Raw genomic sequence first — 20,588 nt, 5'->3', positions numbered from 1 at the left:
ACTTCACAGAATTTAAATAAAGTTGTTTGGTACAACATGGCTCTTTAATTTTGATTCAAACCATATTATTGTACTTGAGCCAATATTAATTCTTCACCTTTATCCAAGTTAAATTATTTACATTCCAGTTTTGGAACCAAAGTAAAATATTTACATTGAACCAATCAAATATATATACCAAATATATATTACACCAAAGTAATATTCAGGCATTAGCACGAGTTAATTCATTTTCACCATGAAAGTCTTTTTTTTATATTTTATAAATTTGGTTTAAAAAAACTATTTGCATCACTCACATCACACTTAATACACTCCAGCAACATTTTTTCAGTCATTTATTCCTCACAAGTAAAAAAGGAGAAAAAAAGTGGCATGTTCAGACAAACAAATATAAACATGTCATTGTTGCTCAGAGCAATGAAATAAAGACAATATGGCTTACCAAGCTAAATTAAATGGATGGAAAGCATCCACTGTTGTACTGTTCAAACACATGAAGGAATGTTGCATCTCTAAACAACATTAAAGGAGTAAAATTCCAACAAAAGCAGTCCATGAAAGTGACACCGTGAGCCTGTATAACAAAGTGCTGCTGAGGTGGTCTACCTCTTAAATAGAAGCCAGTGGTAACTACATGCACACATTAAGCACACACAAAATCAATCAATCAAATTTTATTTGTATAGCACATTTTAGCAAGGCATTTCAAAGTGCTTTACATCATAAACACAAGAACACAAAATCATGCAACATATAATAGACAATACATTGTTACATATTACATTTCAAAAACAATTCTAAACAGGTGTGTTTTTAGTTGCGATTTAAAAGAAGTCAGGGTTTCCACTGTTTTACAGTTGTCTGGAAGTTTTGTTCCAAAGTTTTGGTGCATGGATGCTGAAAGCTGCTTCTCCTCTCTTGGTTCTGGTTCTGGGATGCAAAGCCCCAGAACCAGATATATATATATATATACACTACTGTGCAGTTTTGAGTTCACCACTGAGTTTGCGAATCTTGGAAGTCATCTTGTTCCATCAGGATCTTCTGAAGGGCCTCAAAGGTGAACCTGAAACCCTGTGGATACTCCATGATAAGAGCATAGCAAAGTCCAAAGAGCATTACAACTCCGGCTGCAACAGAAGGCAACTCATTGAGGACTTCTACACCATCAATGACAATCCCAACGTCTTGGGGCTGCTGTAGAAGGCTTGAATTCTCTCTGAAGACGAAGTCTGCCATGATGGTCCTCTCCAGCTCCTGCTCGGCTTGATCTTTCTGGGAGACCTGAGGCAAAATATACGAAATATGCAACTGAACAACTGCAGTCTGGCACACCTCATTGATCACTATATACTGTATAATGGCATAGGTGGTCTCCTGTGATGCTTAAAGTTGAATCATCATTGTGACAGAAAATATCTGGACATACCATGTATTCCTTTATAAGGTCCTCAACTCGTTCTCCCAGGTAGATGATGAGAGCTTTGAGGATACACTCCCTTCTGAAATCTGCATCAGCACCCTTTAGGGACAATCAAAATGGTTATTATGCGATGTGTAGACTAATCTAGCAACTCAATTCCTAGCTCTACCATAAACAGTGCTTTTACAGTGTGCGCCTGGTCAATACTGAATCCATGGCAGACTAATTCAAAGCAGTGAAAATGTAAAGCCATTCTAGTACATCTGCCAGAGGCCACTGGTAGTCCCTCTTTAAATATGAAGACAGACTGGATGGCTCCTGTTTTGGTTCCTATAGTCTCAAAGTATCTTTGGTGCAGTGACAGGTGCACAAATTATTTCCTATGAGCTACTACACATTAATGCTCATAGGTGGCACATGTTTTTCTTTTTTTAAATGGTTGGTATAAACACACTAGACGAACTAATTGCTAACATGGCTTAATATGCTGAGCTAGTCAAGTTCACGGTGTAGCCAAGCGAACCGTGGTGGAAGTAATTGATTGGTAACGACAATCGCTTACACGTATTTCTCGTGAAATACGTGTAAGTTCAGAAATGACACCACATTTAACCCGGCGAAAAAAGAAAGCGTTTACTGGGATACCCATATTTAGGCGGACCTTCAGCTTGCTAACCAGGTGACATTACTCCGTCCGTTTTGCATTAATACAACTGTAGGCTTGTTAAGACATCAGCTTAGGTTAGTACTTACCGCAGCTTATTCTTCGATTAAATGCTAGGACGTTAATCATTCTTTCTTCCCCATGCCGAAACGGACGATGCTCTCCAAGCACTTCTCCACAACTTCTTCTCACGTGACTCAGATTCACATTATTACATCATTTCCTGTCAGTATGTTTTGAGAGGAATCAAAATATTTGCTTTCTTTCCTTCAGAAGTGTGAGTAATTCAGTCTGAATCAAAATTAACACCTCAGAATGCAAAAAAATTTACTTTCACCATCAAGTCAATTATTTTACAATGTATTCAATGGTAGTTATTAGCTTGAATGAACAGCTCCGTGCATCACTTTTTACAGTGTACGCAGCAGTGCACAACCATTTTTTTTTCTTTTTAGAAATGTATGACAAGTGCCGCCTCTCATTAGGAAGGTAACAGCGGTTACCGCTGAGCGGTAAAATGCTGTAAATACCTGCAGAAATCCTCGACGTGTTCTCTAAAGCTACGGGTGTGTTTTGGATCAAGCAGGAACCACATGTCAGTTTAACCAATGAACAGCGTCGGGCATCGGGCTGCCTTCAGGGACAGTCGGAAATTACACTTTTCCTGGCAAATCTTTGCCGAGTATTATATTTTAAAATTACCATTTCCAGTGGGGTGGCAGTAGGGGTGGCAAGGGCTCTGTTGGGGGTGGCAAGTGCCACCTCGGCCACCCCTCTGGCTCCGCCACTGCTGCCTCTGTCCTGATTGACACGCCAAAAAACAGCAGAGCATTATGGATTCTATAACCGGTGAATGTGGCGTCACCGCATTGACACCGTATAATACCGGTGGGGCGGCTCTAATATTGATTTGAAATTGCCTCGCGGGCCAAATATAATTACACTGCGGGCCAAATTTGGCCCGCAGGCCAGAGTTGGACACCTGTGCTGTATAAGATCAGCCATAAAATAATTTCTCAGCCTCTGGCGACTCCTGTTGGTGAAATGAAGAACCACATTGTGATCAAGTGCAGGGAGGAAGAAACGTTACAAGAGACAACAGACACAAATTACTCAACAGAAAACAGTGACCTCCCTGGAAAACCAAACCATGAGGAAGAAAGGAAAACACAAAGTAAGCAAAAAAATACATAATTTATAAATGCATTTTGAACTAAATATATTTTTGCCTGGTATTGAGAAGAGATTGTAGGTCATCCTGCACACACAACTTTATTAAAATGCTAACCCTAAAAATTGGAAATGTTGATGCCTAACCTACAGCCTGGCTCCAGAGGAGATCAGCAGGGGGTGATTGGCTTATTATGGGGGCGGGAGGTGTAAACTAGCATTTACTTTAACATAAATACATAAACAAACTTTTATATCACCTTTCAAATAAAATAACCATGTTTATTATTATAAAATGAACAACAAGAATTTAAACAGCAACATGTATGAAATATTGAGCAAATATGCTCAAATTTGCATAAACTTTAGGTTGTACATTGTAGAAATCTAGGAATGTTTCCAATCTGTGGAGTGCATTTCTTTAAATGCAAAATCAATCTATGCAAGTAAAAGTAGCAATAATAATATTTGTTAACCGTTCCTGCTCAGACTCCTGACCGTAGTCGGAAGACACAGGGGAGATTTTTCCTCCAGGCCGAAGCGAAGTTACTTCGGGGTTAACTCCCTCATACGCCTCGAACATGAACCACAAGGTGGCACAGGGGTGCTTGGAAGTCAACTTTAATAGCGCCAGCAAACATTTGAAAGCTGTACAGAGTTCTTGTTAGCCGCTGCTCCCATCGTCGTCTCCACTCTCACTCTCCTCGCTCCTCCCCACCACATGCAGGTTCTTCCAGCACGCAGCGCCCCCCCTGCTGACCGGAGGACGGCTCACACACATCACTCACTGAGCTGTTATCACTTACAGTGGAGGCACTTTCCGCAACATATTACTCAAGTGGTGGACCGCTTTGTGGCATGGTAGGGGAACAATCATCTCATCTTGAATGTAAATAAAACAAAGGAGATGACTGTTGATCTCAGGAAGGTCAGATTTCCATGATGGGAGTTGTAGAAAATAAATAGCTCAGTGTTCGCCTTGACGACAGACTGGACTGAGATTCAATAGTGAAGCGTCTATAATAAGGAACGGAGAAAACTGGACTTCTTGAGGAAGCTGAGATCCTTCAAGGTTTGTAGCAAGATGCTGAAAACCTTGCAGCATCTTGATTATAGATTATAAATCTAAAATCTTCAGTCAAAGGCTTCTTCAGATTTAGTGCAGCACAAATCATTGCAGAAACTCTTTCCTGCCAACAACCATCACAAAAACTCTTTGACGAATCTGAATTAATGAGTTTCTACAACATTTAATTTCCTTTTGGGATTAATAGTATTTTTTGAATTTGTAGGAAAAGTAAAAAGTACAGTTCAGTAAAAATACTGTTATAAGTACCTTTGTTTTTTATCTCAAGTAAACGTAACCACTATTAGCCACTTTTGAACATTGATTAAATTAATAGGCAAAACTTGTTAACAAGCTTAACGTGATATATTTGCATTAGCAAGTCATCATTTATTTAACATCTACATCCAACAGCAGTAGTACACTATTCATGGTTAGTTTGGGGGAAACTTGTGCAAAGTTCTTTGGCCTGTTGCTGGTTTGCTGCCATGATTCTAACACACATTTGCACAGATGTGCAGGTGTGTGTCTGCGCTGGCGCATAGTTATCATAAAAACATGTTACAACATGTTAACTATTCATTAAATAGTTACAATGACTGAAAAATATCATATAATATTCCTATATAATTCCTATATAATATCTTACATTTTTATCTTAAGGAAATCAGTGCTGAAGAAAATGACCCAGGATCAACAACATGTGTTATATAGGAATAACATTCCTATATAATAAGAATATTATTATTATATAATAGGAATAATATTCCTATTATATTCCTATATTATTCCTATATATATTCTATATATAGGAATAATATTCCTATATAATAGGAATATTATTCCTATATATAGAATATATATAGGAATAATATTCTATATATTATTCCTATATAATAGAAATAATATATAGAATATTATTCCTATAAAAAAAAAAAAAAAAATTCCCTTCTCACCCACCGCGGGTGGTTCTTATCCTCTGAGCTCGGGTCCTCTACCAGAGGCCTGGGAGCTTGAGGGTCCTGCAGTATCTTTGCTGTGCCAAGGACTGCACATTTCTGGACTGAGATGTCTGATGTTGTTCCTGGGATCTGTTGTAGCCACTGCTCCAGTTTGGGGGTTACTGCCCCGAGGGCCCCGATGACCACAGGCACCACTGTGGTCTTCACCTTCCAGGCCCTCTCCAGTTCTTCCCTGAGGCCCTGGTATTTCTCCAGTTTCTCGTGCTCCTTTTTCCTGATGTTGCAATCGCTAGGTATTGCTACATCTACCACAACGGCTTTCCTCTGATGTTTATCCACTATGACAATGTCCTGGTTGGTTCGCCATTACCATTCTGTCTGTCTGGATCTGGAAATCCCACAGGATCTTAGCTCTGGTGTTCTCTACCACCTTTGGGGGTGTTTCCCACTTTGATCTCGGGGTTTCCAGTCCATATTCTGCACAGATGTTTCTGTAGACTATGCCTGCCACTTGGTTGTGTCGTTCCATGTACGCTTTCCCTGCCAGTATCTTGCACCCTGCTGTTATGTGCTGGACTGTTTCAGGGGCCTCCTTGCACAACCTACACCTTGGGTCTTGTCTGGTGTGGTAGATCTGGGCCTGTATTGCTCTGGTGTTTAGGGCCTGTTCCTGGGCGGCCAGGATGGGCCTCTGTGCTGTCCTTGAGTCCAGCTTTTTCCAGCCATTGGTAGGATTTACTGATATCAGCCACTTGGGTTATTTGCTGGTGGTACATCCCATGTAGGGGCTTGTCCTCCCATGATGGTATCTCTGGCACCTCAACCTCCGTTCCCTGTTGTCTGAGACATTCACTGAGCACATTGTCTGTTGAGGCTTTGTCCCTGATTATTTTATGGATCTTAGTTGTTTCGTCCTGGACAGTGGTTCTCACACTCACTAGTCCACTGCCTCCGTCCTTGGGGCTCGTGTACAGTCTCAGGGTGCTGGATTTGGGATGGAACCCTCCATGCATGGTTAGTAGCTTTTTAGTCTTAATATCTGTGGCTTTTATCTCCTCCTTTGGCCAGCTGATTATTCCAGCAGGGTATCTGATTACTGGCAGGCATAGCTGTTTATCGCACGGATTTTGTTCTTGCCATTGAGCTGGCTTCTCAGGACTTGCCTTATTCGTTGAAGGTATTTAGCTGTGGCTCCTTTTGTGGCCTCATCGAGGTTGCCATTTGCTTGTGGTATATCTAGGTACTTGTAACCGTCCTCTATGTCTGCTATTTGTTCCTTGTGGGAGTGAGACTCCTTCTGTGCGGATCACCTTCCCCCTCTTTGTGATCAGCCGACCACACTTCTCTAGTCCGAATGACATCCCAATCTCCGTGCTGTAGATCCTGGTGGTGTGGATCAGTGAGTCGATGTCTCGCTCACTCTTGGCGTACAGCTTGATGTCATCCATGTATAGAAGGTGACTGATGTTGGCCCCATTTTGAGTCGGTATCCGTAGCCAGTCTTGTTGATAATTTGGCTGAGGGGTTCAGCCTATGCAGAACAGTAGCGGGGACAGAGCATCTCCTTGGTATATGCCACATTTGATGGACACTTGTGCAAGTGGTTTGCAGTTAGCTTCAAGCGTGGTTTTCCACAGCTTCATCGAGTTTGCAATGAAGGCTCTCAGAATCCTGTTGATGTTATACATCTCTAGGCATTCAATGATCCAAGTATGCGGCATTGAGTCATAGGCTTTCTTGTAATCGATCCAAGCCATGCACAGGTTGGTGTGTCGGGTTTTGCAGTCTCGGGCAACTGTGCGGTCTACGAGGAGTTGGGTTTGGCTCCTCTGGTATTTACACCGATACCCTTCTGTGCCGTGCTCATGTGTTTATCCATGTGTTTGCTTATCTTGGCCGCTATGATGCCTGACATGAGCTTCCAGGTTGTGGAGAGGCAGGTTATTGGTCGTAGTTGGGTGGGACTGGACCCTTTGATGGATCCTTCTGGATTAGGATTGTCCGCCCTTCAGTTAACCATTCAGGGTGAGTCCCACTTTGTAGCAGCTGGTTCATTTGGCCTGCCAGTCGCTCATGGAGAGCAGTGAGTTTCTTTAGCCAGTAGGCATGGATCATGTCAGGCCCTGGTGCTGTCACAGTGATGGTTACCGGGGCTTGCTCAGGGAGGTTGCTGTGGTCCTCTCGTAGAGAGATCAACCACTGTGCATTGCTGTTGTGGGACGCCTCCCTTTCCCATATGCCTTTCCAGTATTGTTCAGTCTCCAGCCTTGGTGGGTCTGCTCTGTTGTTATTACCCTGCCATTGAGAGTACACCTTAGCTGGTTGAGTGGAGAAGAGTCGGTTAATCCTTCTGGATTCATTCTCCCTTGTGTATCTCTTTAGGCGGCTGGCCAAGGCTTGGAGCCTCTGTTTGGCAGTTTCAAGTGCTTCAGGTATGGGCATCTGCCTGTACTTTCTGGGTACTGGTCTTTTCATTGTACCCTTGTGGAGCTCTGACAGTTGGCTCACTTCCCTCCTTGTTACCTTGATTTTAGCCTCTAACCGTCTTTTCCATGGTGGGTATTGGGTCTCATGGTTGCTCTTATAGCCAAGTATCTCAAGGATCACTGATGCTGAGTTGTAGATCAGCTCATTGGTTTCTGTTATGGTGTTGGTAGGGATCGTTCTCAATGCTGCATTCACATTCTCAATGAGACTTTCTGATGGTACTTCACTCAGCCGTTGTAATTGGCGCCGAGGAGGCCTGGTTGTCATTCGGGTCATGATTCTCTCTCTCAGGTCAGCAGCTGTCTCGTTCAGGTCAGCAGCTGTCTCGTTCATTGGGGCCGTGTATCCCCTCACTGGGTGGGGACTTGTAGTTAAGTCCCCACAGTTCTGACATCCGGGTTCCTCCCTTTTGCCGTAGCATTTGTGTTGTATCTCGTCAATCTCAAGTTGTGATAGCAGTTGCCGTTTGCGGATGTTGGAACACTGAGCTACTAGTTGTTTAGCGCTTAGTGTTGACTGGGGATGTCGAAGTAACCATTCCTTCCCCAGTCTTTGCATGTAACCTCTCTCACTAGGGTTACTTGAGTAGTAGCATTCCAACAGATCCACATTTTCATCTCTCGCCCATTTCCGTCTTGTTCCAGTAGCCCATTTGTCATCAAGGTGCTCTGGTCCCCCAACACCTGACGCAGACCTTGTTTGGCCGGGCGACGTCTGAGCCGGCATGTTACGCAACTTAGTATCTCTCATGGTATGAGGTAGGCCGTAGCTTGAAGGGTCTTGCCTAAGGACCCAGACTGGATTCGAACCCCGCCCTCTCGGGTATATATATATATATATATATATATATATATATATATATATATATATATATATATATATATATATACACTACCGTTTAAAAGTTTGGGGACACATTGAAATGTCATTAAAAGCACTGTACTTTTCAATGAAGATAACTTTAAACTAGTCCTAACTTTAAAGAAATACACTCTATACATTGCTAATGTGGTAAATGACTATTCTAGCTAAACATGTCTGGTTTTTGGTGCAATATCTACATAGGTGTATAGAGGCCCATTTCCAGCAACTGCGTTCTAATGGTACAATGTGCTTGCTCATTGGCTCAGAAGGCTAATTGATGATTAGAAAACCCTTGTGCAATCATGTTCACACATCTGAAAACAGTTTAGCTCCTTACAGAAGCTACAAAACTGACCTTCCTTTGAGCAGATTGAGTTTCTGGAGCATCACATTTGTGGGGTCAATTAAATGCTCAAAATGGCCAGAAAAAGCGAACTTTCATCTGAAACTCGACAGTCTATTCTTGTTCTTAGAAATGAAGGCTATTCCATGCGAGAAATTGCTAAGAAATTGAAGATTTTCTACAATGGTGTGTACTACTCCCTTCAGAGGACAGCACAAACAGGCTCTAACCAGAGAAGAAAAGAAGTGGGAGGCCGCATTGCACAACTAAGAAAGAAGATAAGCACCTTAGAGTCTCTAGTTTGAGAAACAGACGCCTCACAGGTCGCCAACTGGCATCTTCATTAAACACCAGTGTCAACATCTACAGTGAAGAGGCGGCTGTGGGATTCTGGGCTCCAGGGCAGAGTGGCAAAGAAAAAGCCATATCTGAGACTGGCCAATAAAAGAAAACGATTAAGATGGGCAAAAGAACACAGACATTGGACAGAGGAAGACTGGAAAAAAGTGTTGTGGACGGATGAATCCAAGTTTGAGGTGTTTGGATCAAAAAGAAGAATGTTTGTGAGACGCAGAACAAATGAAAAGATGCTGGAAGAATGCCTGACGCCATCTGTTAAGCATGGTGGAGGTAATGTGATGGTCTGGGGTAGCTTTGGTGCTGATAAAGTGGGAGATTTTACAGGGTAAAAGGAATTCTGAATAAGGAAGGCTATCACTCCATTTTGCAACGCCATGCCATACCCAGTGGACAGCGCTTGATTGGAGCCAATTTCATCCTACAACAGGACAATGACCCTAAACACACCTCCAAATTGTGCAAGAACTATTTAGAGCAGAAGCATGCAGCTGGTATTCTATCGGTAATGGAGTGGCCAGCACAGTCACCAGATCTGAACTCCATTGAGCTGTTGTGGGAGCAGCTTGACCATATGGTACGCAAGAAGTGCCCATCCAACCAATCCATCTTGTGGGAGCTGCTTCTAGAAGCGTGGGGTGCAATTTCTCCTGATTACCTCAACAAATTAACAGCTAGAATGCCAAAGGTCTGCAATGCTGTATTTGCTGCAAATGGAGGATTCTTTGACGAAAGCAAAGTTTGATGTAAAAAAAAAATTTATTTCAAATACAAATCATTATTTCTAACCTTGTCAAATACAAATCATTATTTCTAACCTTATTTCAAATACAAATCATTATTTCTAACCTTGTCTTGACTCTATTTTTTATTCATTTCACAACATATGGTGGTGAATAAGTGTGACTTTTCAGGGAAAACACAAAATTGTTTGGGTGATCCCAAACTTTTGAACGGTAGTGTATATATATATATGCAAGTCAGGTTATCCAAACTGGTAAACAATATGAATAAAATATTAATGAAGTAATACATTAAATGACCACTGAACAACTAACTATTCATAAAATATATCAACATTTGTGAATAAAACACATGGAAAGTAATGTAATGTAGAAAATATTGACGTATTTAGTGTTAATCTATTAGTATGATTTGTTCTTTAAGTGGCCACTTATTTTGGCTAATGCTATTATTTATTAAATATCCAAACTCAACATCCTAAACAATAATAATAATCAAACTAAAGTCACAGTAAGAAACTGAATCAATCATAGCAAAATGTTCTGTACCATATCAGAGGACGAAGAGACGCTGATTTCTGGTTCTTTAGGTTCTGACGGGTCTGCGGTTCCTCTCCTGATCCATTCTGTCTATTACAAAGCAGCGACATGACGGACACATTGGTTTATCGTCCTATGTTCACAGTATCCATCCTCAATGAATTTTTCAGCTGATAATACTTTCACTCACGTCTGTATTTTTTAAAGCGTTTTTTCTTCTAGAGATGGAATCGGGTAGGGTAGAGGACGTTTCAAAAAGACGCGGGTTTGATAGCAGCTCACCGCGGCTACGCAGTGTCCGTCTCTAGGCAACCGTGACGTTCAGCGTTGGTCCGTAGAGTTCAGGGGTCCTTCAGCTCCCGCCACGACAGTGTAGCTGACCTTAATATTGCCTGTGTTTTATTTTTGCCATTATTGTCAAACTAAGTGTTCCGTGTCTATCGGACAGTTATGTATCTGTTCAATACGGGACGCACATTTAACGGCCAAATATGGGACGACTCCGTATTTTATGGGATGGGTGGCAACACTATTCAGGGGCGCTGAGGTACAGTTTTAGGTATCTGGGCTAGATAGGCCATTGCCAAGGACAAAATGTTTAAAAAAGGACAAGGAAAAGCTTCCAATCAAACTTTTCTCCTGCCAAAACTTCCACCAAGCATCTGCTTCCCTCTCTGACCCTCTGTTGCAGATTCTCTAGAAACTGACATTTCTCCAAACTCCTCCTCCTCACAATTATGTTTTCAGAGTACACTGCTACTATTTTCGGTCAGTTAGGACAACCACAATTATTTCTATTGGCTAAACACCAGAAAAATCTAATATTTTCAAACTAAGAAGTTTACATACCTTAAGATTTCCATACCTATAAGTTATTTCAGAACAAGTTAATCTCAACATTTGAATTAAATGGAGGCACACCTGTTTTTATAGCACACTGTAAATTTCCAGCGTTATTTTCCTCATATAAAAGCTCGAAACATTATCAAAAAGAGACCTGTGGACCTCCACACCCATTTTTATTGATTTGATATGTTTTCCAGAACCTTGAAGGTGCAATGTTTAACTGGTTCAAACCATTGTAAACTTATAAACAAACAGATGACTTTATACTTGCATCGCGCCTTATCAAGTCCAAAGGACCCCAAAGCACTCAATTTAACAGTCATTCACCATTCATGCACACAATTTTTGCACTTTTGCAGTATATTACAGCAACAAGGCTAGATATTGTTTGCAGGCCAGTCAATTGGCCGGTCAACAAGTCTAAGATTTTTATATTTATTTTAACATTTGAACTATTGGGAGATGGAGAAGTCAACTTTTTCCTAACAGAATATCCCAAAAGGGTTTATAAAGTTTTCTATCCATCTATTAAGTTTTTTACTACAATTTGTAGATTATTACGAATTAAATTCTGTAATAATCTACTGCCTTTTTACAGGGCTCACATGTTCATATATACAAATACAAATCCTCTGATTTGCTTCTCTGACATCTCATGGCTGTTTCTACTTCAAATGTGAAGTATACAGAAAATTGGAAACTTTATTTTAGAGTATTTTTACTTAAATTTGACACCTATGAGCAAGTGTGCCATATAAGGGGGGAAAGTTATGATAATATCAAGGGCCCCTGACCAACAGAGGCCCTGCACAATTTTCTTTTTATTTATTTATTAAGTTTTTTTGTTCATACAGATTTTTAAGGAAATGGGGCAAGGTCAATTACAAAATCAATCATACTGTGTTTTCTAAAAATTAAATATTACCACTCCCAGACCAAAAAGCAGACATTTGCCCTGAACACCTCAGGATCTGCATGAAATGGTTCAATCCTGCTTGGAGCTTGATGGTGACGGCATTTAGCAGTCAGTAAAAGACTCGGACGACTGTGGCAGGTACTATGCTGCCAAGAAAAATAACAAAGTAGGTTTTCAATAAATAGAGACAGAGAGAGAAAAAGGCAAATGTGTCAATTTGTAACCCAGTTTTTCTCAGAGAGGTGTGAGATTATCAACCATTCAGCACAGTTAGCTTAGCTATGGTCTACAGTTTGCCTCCATTTCACTAACATTTGATTAATTAAGGAAATAAATTACTAAGATATTCATATATTTAACTTGCCCCCGTACCTCTTATCACACTTAACAACAACTGAGTGAGTCAGCAGCAGCTTTAACCCGCATCCCTCCTGACCCGACCTCTCCTGAGTGAAATTAAAGCTGCAGTATGTAACTTCTATAAATGCTTTTTCTTTTTTTTACATATTTGTTCAAACTGCCATTATATTGTGAGAGTATGGTACACAAATAATCTGTGAAAAATGTATTTCTTCTGCCTTCTCCCATTCTCTCTAGAAACAACCAATCAGAGACAAGATAATTTTAGTACTGTCAATCACAATCTCATGTGGCTGCTCATCCCTATGCTGCAGCTAACACAGCCTGCTATGAATGCTCAGTCTAGTTAGCATTTCTACCAATGACAGCAGATAAACATTTTCCTGTAATGATAAGTTGTTTTCCCATCATTAGCACATTTACCAGTAATCTGGTAAATGTGCTAATCTGATTGGTTGTTTTGGCCGGAACATTACTTTAGCTAGCAATAGCAGCTCAGGGAGAAGGTGGAGGAGATTGATTGTTTTCACAGATTATAAGTCTCATAACAAACTGGCACAACATGGTGACACGTTTAACAAATATGGAGAAAGCATATTTTTTATTAAAGTTATATACTGCATCTTGAAGAAGTCTGGATTGCTTTATGTACATTTTTTATGTTGACTATTGCTCGTGGGAAGAGACATTTCAGTAATCTAAAACTAATAGAAACATTTAAGCAACTTGCATACTGTATGTTGACTGTTGGATGTAAAATTCATGAGCAGTAAATATTGTGCTAGTTATCAGTATTGGACCAATGACATCAAGGCAGGTGCAAGCCTTTAAAATTGTGACGCTTTTGATAGGTCAGATAGACTCCAAAAACTGTAACAGGATGGGGCCAAATTTAATTTATTTCATGGGACCCAAGATTCCTGGTGGCACCCCTGATTATGAGCATATCAGCATATTAGTGTCTTGTTTTTTAACGAGTGAAGAAGCAAGGGAACTAAATACTCTTATGGAAGTAAAAAGATCCACATTTTAACCAGATCATTTTCCTAATCAGTGATTTTTCAAGCATTAAACCATTTAATAACATGCTATGATGATGCATTTTATTCAAAGCTGAAAATCTGCAATGGCCACAACCATGTCACTACTGCTATTTTGAAATGCTCTTTAACTAATATGTATTTATTTAGTTTTAATATTTTTTTCTTATCTCATTTTTTATCAGAAGCAAACTTCTTGATTGAATGAAAATATTCTAAAACTCAAATCTGCCAGAGACATTAATAATTTTATGCATGTGCATATAAATATGTGTAGCCTAATACATATAATTCAGTACTAATCATTATTTAATTCTCTTTGCTTCTCTATGATTGTATTGTTTTGTATTTGTATATTTCTATACATATGTATTGATATTGCTAAATGATATATTTAAAAACTCCTTTCCTTGTAAATGTTGCAATGTAGCTGTTTGAATAAAGTTTAGACCAAAAAATATTTAAAAATCATAAAATTTGATTAGTATTTAGCAAATTATTATTGATTAAATGCGCTGATACATCATTGCAACTGCAAACATATAACACTGAGTGAAGTCGACTGCCCTAAAGCTTGTCGACGACAATAGACAAAAGCAGGCGTTTATTCTTTATATATACTGCTCAAAAAAATAAACTGAACACTCAAACAACACAATATAACTCCAAGTAAATCAAACGTCTGTGAAATCAAACTGTCCACTTAGAAAGCAACACTGATTGACAATCAATATCACCTGCTGTTGTGCAAATGGATTAGACAACAGGTGGAAATTATTTTCATATGTATTTTATTCATTCAGATCTAGGATGTGTTATTTGAGTGTTCCTTTATTTTTTTGAGCAGGTTATTTCTATGTACATGCTCCATGTAGAGTGAAAATTCCATGTATTAGCTAAAACTAGGGAAAAACCTGAAGCTAGCTAAAATATTAATTATAGCATCTTGGCCAGCACAACCATAGTGACTACTAAAAAAACATACTGCAATACAAAAAAAAAAAAACAATGTAAAAGCTCAAATTAGTTGAAATATTATCAGGGTTTTATAATTTGTTGCTTTAACTGCTATCTTACTAACTTAATATTAACAAACCATCTAACCATAGCTCATTTGCAACCAATAATCTACTGGATGTAAAATGCCTATACAGCCTGTATGCAAAGTTATATGACATTGTCCTTTGAAACCAATCATTCTTCCCCAGGTGTTAAACACAAAAGCTGTTTAACTGCCCAACCTCAAAATGGCCACTGCCTTGTTTCTTCCCTTACAGCTCTGAAACTGGATAATTCATTGTAATCATGAAAATGTGCATTTCCTGCGAAAATAACGTGCAATTGCACCTCCACTACATTATGTGCAGTGGCGCTCTCATTGGCAGAGTGTGCGCAGGGAGCATTTGGTCGGTGGTGTAGGGGTTTTGTTTGCACTGAGCATGCCCGCTTTGGACACAGCGCAGAATATGAGTATGAAGTGTAGACACAAAGTGTAGCAGACCCTCACGTGACACCATGACAACATATTTAACAGGGATGAGAAGACAGGCGGAGAGAGACGGAGATAAAGAGACAATTGAAAGTCTCCCGAAAGCTAAGACGAGGAAAATACGCTTCTTATGTAGCACTTGGCTTCACTGCGACTACGGTGGGAGACGAAGAAAGACCGCTTACTGTGTCCAAAAATTTTGGCAGCAGACAGCATGAAGCCAAATAAATTAAGGAGTCACTTAAAGATATTACTCCCCAATCACGCTGATAAGCCGATTGAGTTTTTTCAGCGAAAACATGCCGAATGTTGCCAACAATCATCCTGCTATGTGACTACTATTTCATTAAACCAGTGAAAGTTGTTGGCATCATATAGGTGGCACATCCATCAAACACCACTTCGAAAAGCGGTGCATTGCGAAACGATCTCATTGTAGCCATTAATACAGACATCATCTTTGATTAAAAAAAAAATCAGCACGAAATTATTTTATATATTTTTGTTTTGCAGGTTAAAGCTTCTTTAAATATTGTGCTCCTGTGTTAATGTCGGTGATCAGTTTGAATGCATTATTTATTGATTTTATGTCATTTATTTTTCAGTATCATATGTTTTGACATTGTCAGTCAAAAAATGTTTGTAGTTTAATTAAGGATTTAGTTTTATTTTTGAATTTCAGATGCACTTTAAATCTTTTCTGATTTAAAGAATCATTAAGTTGGTCCATATTTCTTTTCTTTTTTATTGTCTTATACGTTAATAAGAATACAGTGTTATGCAGAGGTGTGCTTATAATAATTTTACAGACAACTGATATTATTTATAGTCGTGCGGGAGGTGCGGGATATTTTCTTCTTCCTGGGGGGGGATGACAGAAAATAATTGAGTAGCACTGACCTATAGTAACATAATCTTTATTTATATATATATATATATATATATATATATATATTTATTTATATATATATATTTTTAGCTTTATATATATATATATATATATATATATATATATATATATATATATATATATATATACTGACGTGCGTGTAAAGAGACACAGAGTAACATAATATATATATATATATATGTACATATATACATACAGATGAATAAAAGAAGTAAATGTATAAAGCAACAATAAAAGGCATAATAAGTTCATTTAGCTTAAAAATATAATCTACAGCAACACATCATTCTAGTGCCAAAGATTTTCATCAAAAATGTTTTTTAAAAATTGGCGTTTCCATTAAGTGAATTTATTATCTTAATGTTAAACAGTGCAACCTAATGGTGCAACCTATATATATATATATATATATATATATATATATATATATATATATATATATATATAAAGCTAAAATTGTTTCCAGGTGTTAAAAGCTGTTGAACTGCCCAACCTCAAAAAGACCACTGCCTTGTTTCCTCCCTGAAAGCTCTGAAACTGGATAATTCATTGTAATTAGTTCAACAGAAACTCAGGTTATTACAGGAAATAATATTAGCTACCATAACTATGCGAATGATACTCAGCTCTACATTACGATGTCACCAGGTGACTCTGAACCTATCCAATCACTGAATAAATGCTTAGAGCAGATAAATGTGTGGATGTTCCAAAACTTTCTCCAGGCCTGTCCAACAAATCAATCAAACAGCTGCAGTTGATCCAGAACGCTGCTGCTCGCGTTCTCACTAAAACCAGGAGGATAGAGCACATAACACCAGTTTTAAAGTCTCTCCACTGGCTGCCTGTAGCTCAAAGAATAGATTTTAATATACTGTTAGTTTACAAATCACTGAACGGTTTAGTACCACAATACATTAAAGATATGCTGTTGTTGTATCAACCTTCCAGACCTCTCTGCTTTGCAGAACCAGAACCAAGAGAGGAGAAGCAGCTTTCAGCATCTATGCACCAAAAATTTGGAACAAACTTCCAGAAAACTGTAAAACAGCAGAAACGCTGACTTCCTTTAAATCTCAACTAAAAAAGAAGGTTGGATCATGAAACATCCAAATAACTATGTTTTTTACAATAAAAAAATAAATACATAAAAAAAACTTATAAGAAAACTTGCAGGAAGTGTGTTCAGCCATACAGCAATAGGTAATCCTGGGTATGGTGGAGTAGTGTTGTAAAAACAAACCTTTTTTTTCCCAAAAAAATGTTTTATGGTCCTGAAAGTTTTTCCCTGAAATAATGAGATTGTAAAGTTCAAAACAAAATTTAATGTTAAAAGCAATCAAATGTTACAAAATCAATAGAAAAAAATGCAGTGACATTCACTGTCACAGCGCTCAGCACACATTATGGATGCAACCAGTGAGGCAAATGCTGTAGCACAAGTTGTGTTTTATTCTTCTCATACTCTATGTACTCTATAGTATTAATCCATTTCATTTTGTTTGTGTGACTGTATTATGTGTCATGTCTATGTAAGCAGCATACTGACGTGCATGTAAAGAGACAGAAGAAGGACACAGAATCATTTTATCCCTACCAGGACAAAGCGATTAAAAAGAAAAAAAGAATGACAATAAAAAAAACTATTTTAATTTTTAAATGAGTACAAACTTAGCTAATCATATAACACAAACTGTAAATATCTAACAATGTAAAATGTTTCTTTCACCTCTATTTCTATTTGTTTTTCTTTAATTGGACTAACTACAAATATATTTAGGGCTGCACAGTGGCACAGTTGGTAGCACTATTGCCTTGCAGCAAGAAGGTCATGTGTTCAATTCCCGTTTCGGGGTCTTTCTGCACGGAGTTTGCATGTTCTCCCTGGGCGTGCGTGGGTTCTCTCTGGGTTCTCTGGCTTCCTCCCATGGTCCAAAAACACGACTGTCAGGTTAATTGGTCTTTCCAAATTCTCTTTAGGTGTGTATGGTTGTTTGTCCTGTTTTGTCTTGTGTTGCCCAGACTGGCGACCTGTCCAGGGTGAACCCCGCCTGTTGCCCGGAACACAGCTGAAGATAGGCACCAGCACCTCCCGACCCCGTTAGGGAGAAGGGTGACCTATTTGGTATTTTTGCAGGTAATAAACATTTGCTTTTATTTTTCTGAAATCAGTCTTACATTGGATAATAACAAATTGAATCGATAAAATGTTTCCGTTTTAAGAAGTGTTTAAGTCGGTTGAACAAGGAATTTTATTTTGAAAGACGTCAGGTGACGTTACCTGGCGACCGAAGTCCACTTTTATAACACCAAGTTGTGATAAATGTAAAGAGGAAAAGGTCAGAGTTGTTGTCGAGACATTCTGTGTTTCAGTGATTTCAGTTAATCTCATCCTATAAAGAGGTAAGTGGACCGTTTGCAGGACGCAACAGAAGAGATGAAATCTACCTGGGAGATTTTTATTCTCAACATTCACATGTGTGTTTTTTTTATGTCATGTTAAAAGACGGAGGAGAAAACGAAAGCTGAGAGATGGGGTGTGTTCAGCTCAGATCCAGACAGGAGACATCTTGAGCCTTAATCGTTTGGTGGAAATCAGTAAGTAATAAAGCTCTGCAGTCGTCGTAACATCACGGAAGAGATCTAAAATATAGAAATTGTAACAACAGATTGCAAGGCAGGAGGAGAAAATGCCAAGGAGTCATTGAAAGACCCATCTTTAACTGTAATGAAAAAATATTAAATTAAATTCAGTTTTTCATATAGCATCAAATCACAACAAATGTCATGTTTAGTTACTAAAAAGATCTTTTCAGTTCAAGTACACATACATTCCTATTGATCGTGATTAAACTGATCAACTATAAACACATTATCATATGATAAAATACATTTCTCGCTAAGGGGTCTGAGTTACAAGACTATCATGCTCTCTCTGTCGAGTGCACATGCGTGAGCGTCTGCTGCATGTGTGGAGTGGAAAGAGGACGAGTGTGAGGTTTTCTAAAGGCTTAAACTTTAGTTTTCACAGTGGTGTTTCACTTGTTTTGCACTTTAACACATTCTGTTTTCACTGGTGTTTTAATAGTGTTTTTTTTTCCGGCTGCGCCAATGGCAAGAAAAAGTTATGGGGTTGCATGCTGTTGGAGCCTTTCACGTCGACATGGTATTAAGGTACCGGTTTGCGTGGATTTCTCGGTTGAGGAGTGCGGTTTGGCTGTTGGGGAACTTGTCGCGTGTGAAAGTGTGAAAGCAGCGTCCAGAATGAACAATGCAGTGGATCTGTTTTTGGACTCAATTGAAAAGGTGAACAGCTTAATTGAGGGGGAATTGTTTTGAGAAATACGCAAACTACTGTTTTCCCTTTAATAAGCACTGCAAAAAGATCATCTTGTCTAATTTGCCACCTTTCATTAGTGATGAAGTGTTGGTGAAGGAATTGTCACGTCAAGGTCAGATCGTGTCGGCAATGAAAATGCTCCCTTCAAGTTGCATTTTCTTAGTTGTCAAAGAGCTGTGCTCACTCTTCTTCCTAAAAAGGGTGATCTTTATGAAATAAGGAACTGGAGACCAGTCAGTCTTTTGTGCACTGACTATAAGATCTTCTCAAAGGTTCTGGCGTGCAGATTGAGAAAAGTGATTGATCAAGTTATACATATTGATCAGTCCTATTGCATCCCTGGCAGATCAATAAGAGACAACATAACTTTAATTCGAGATTATTTGGACGTCTCTATTTTATTGGATTTAAAGTTTGGTCTACTTTCTATAGACCAAGAAAAGACATTGATCGAGTGGAGCACCAGTATTTATGGAATAGTTTGAAGGCTTTTGGTTTCTCCTCTGGGTTCATTGCCATGATTAAAACCCTTTATTGTGATATTGAAAGTGTATTGAAGGTCAATGGTGGTTTAAGTACACCTTTTAATGTAAAGAGAGGTATTCACCAATGAATGTTGTATTCATTGAGCATTGAACCCTTGTTTTATCAAATCAGGAAAAAGCTGCAGGGGTTGAAATTAAATGAAGTTTCTTTACCTTTTAAACTTTCTGCATATGCAGATGATATTATTGTGGCAATCACAAAAGAGTCAGATGTTTTTACTTTAATTAAAATTATTGAGAATTTTGGTAAAACTTTTCATCCAAAGTTAACTGGAAAAAGAGAAACGCTTTGTTAGTTGGTAAGTGGACAAAGCAAGAACCTAAATTACCTAATGAATTAAAGTGGTCAAAAAATGGTTTTAAATATTTGGGTGTTTATCTGGGGGATCAAATAGAAGTAATGGAAGGCTTTCTTGAACTGATGGAGGGTAAATTAAAGAAATGGCACTGGCTTTTACCACGAGTTTCTTACAGAGGTTGTACACTAATTATTAATAATTTGGTAACTTCAACTTTGTGG

This window comes from Poeciliopsis prolifica, unplaced genomic scaffold (assembly GCF_027474105.1).
Source record: "Poeciliopsis prolifica strain line A6 unplaced genomic scaffold, Auburn_PproV2 SCAFFOLD032, whole genome shotgun sequence".
Classification (NCBI taxonomy): domain Eukaryota; kingdom Metazoa; phylum Chordata; class Actinopteri; order Cyprinodontiformes; family Poeciliidae; genus Poeciliopsis; species Poeciliopsis prolifica.
The sequence above is the reverse complement of the archived record's forward strand: the minus strand, read 5'-3'. Positions refer to the sequence as shown.